Here is a 2,305-nt window from a genome sequence, read left to right as displayed (position 1 = left end):
GGAGCTCTCAAACGTGAATCACACTTTTGCACAATTCCGCACAACTAACCAGCAAGTGCACTGGGTCGTCCAAGTAATACCTTACGTGAGTAAGGGTCGATCCCACGGAGACTGTCAGCTTGAAGCAAGCTATGGTCATCTTGTAAATCTCAGTTAGGCAGATTCAAATGGTTATGGAGGATTGATAATTAAGGATAAATAAAACATAAAATAAAGATAGAGATAGAGATACTTATGTAATTCATTGGTAGGAATTTCAGATAAGCGTAGGAAGATGCTTTGTTCCTCCTGAACCTCTGCTTTCATATTGCCTTATTCCAATCATTCATACTCCTTTCCATGGCAAGCTTTATGTTGGGCATCACCGTTGTCAATGGCTACTTCCCGTCCTCTCAGTGAAAATGTTCTATGCACGCTGTCACCGCACGGCTAATCATCTGTCGGTTCTCGATCATGTTGGAATAGGATCCATTGATCCTTTTGCGTCTGTCACATGCCCAACACTCACGAGTTTGAAGCTCGTCACAGTCATCCCTTCCCAGATCCTACTCAGAATACCACAGACAAGGTTTAGATGTTTCGGATCTCAGGAATGGCCGCCAATAATTCTAGCCTATACCACGAAGGTTCTAATCTTAGATAAGACACCCAAGAGATACACATTCAAGCTTGTTTGCATGTAGAACGGAAGTGGTTGTCAGGCACGCGTTCATAGGTGAGCACGGTGATGAGTGTCACATAATCATCACATTGATCATGTTCTTGGGTGCGAATGAATATCTTGGAGAAGAAATAGACTTGAGTTGAATAGAAAAACAATAGTACTTTGCATTAATTTATGAAGAACAGCAGAGCTCTACACCTTAATCTATGGTGTGTAGAAACTCCACCGTTGAAAATACATAAGAACAAGGTCTAGGCATGGCCATGAGGCCAGCCTCCAAAGGCGTCTAAGATAGCATAAGACTTATCAAAGATGAAAATACAATAGTAAAAGGTCCTATTTATAGAGAACTAGTAGCCTAGTGTTTACAGAAATAAGTAATTAATGCAGAAATCTTCTTCCGGGACCACTTGGTGTGTGCTTGGGCTGAGCATTAAAGCTTCCATGTGTAGATACTTTTCTTGGAGTTAAACGCCAGCTTTTGTGCCAGTTTGGGCGTTTAACTCCAGCTTTTGTGCCAGTTCTGGCGTTTTGACACCAGAATTCTTAAGCTGACTTGAAACGCCGATTTGGGCCATCAAATCTTAGGCAAAGTATAGACTATTATATATTTCTGGAAAGCCCAGGATGTCTACTTTCCAATGCAATTGAGAGAGTGCCAATTAGGATTCTGTAACTCCAGAAAATCCACTTCGAGTGTAGGGAGGTCAGAATCTAATAGCATCTGCAGTTCTTTTTCAGCCTCTGAATCAGATTTTGCTCAGGTCCCTCAATTTCAGCCAGAAAATACCTGAAATCTCAGAAAAAAACACAAACTCATAGTAAAGTCCAGAAATGTGATTTTTATTTAAAAACTAATAAAAACATAATAAAAACTAACTATAATATACTAAAAACATACTAAAAATAATGCCAAAAAGCGTATAAATTATCCGCTCATCACGTACGCGTGATCCCCAAATTTTTCAGGTGCAATCCAAAAATCAGAGAGTTGTGCGGGTAGGGTGCTGAAATTGTGCCTCTAGCATAATTTTGACCCACGCGTACACGTCACTCACACGTACGCGTCATCTTCTTTTCTCTCTCATCACGCGTGCGCTTCGACGATGTGTACACGTAGCACCATACTTTTGCCACTCACGCGTACGCGTGACATGACCTGTACGCGTGACCCACTGCCCTGTTTCACCCACCTTCTTTTCTTCTCTTCTTTTCATTTCTTTTCTCCTTCTCTCTTCTCTTCTTTTCTTTCCCTCCTTCGACCATCATCCAACACTACCAATCACCATCTATCACCATCTCTATTAGTTAGTTAGTTGGTTAGTTTAATTTTTTTTGTGTTAGATTATTAATCTTGTTTGCTATTTATTGCTGCTGATTACTGATAAGATGTTATTTTAACATCATTGCTGTTAATTTTCATTGTTGGATTTTTTTATTGAAGTTACAATTTGTTACTTGGTTTTGAGTTCTTAATGCTTAATGTTTTTGGATACCAAGTGTGTGACATGGCCTTCAAAGCATTTTAAATCTTTTGAATTGCATGTTTTTGCCACCATGTGATTTGATTTCATTATCTGTGATGAGGCAATTTGTGTATTATCAATGCATTTTTTATTAGGTGATGCTTGTTTATGATTG

Source organism: Arachis ipaensis, chromosome B6 (assembly GCF_059453495.1).
Source record: "Arachis ipaensis isolate K30076 ecotype BB chromosome B6, ASM5945349v1, whole genome shotgun sequence".
NCBI classification, from domain to species: Eukaryota; Viridiplantae; Streptophyta; class Magnoliopsida; order Fabales; family Fabaceae; genus Arachis; species Arachis ipaensis.
Note: the sequence above shows the minus strand (reverse complement) of the source record.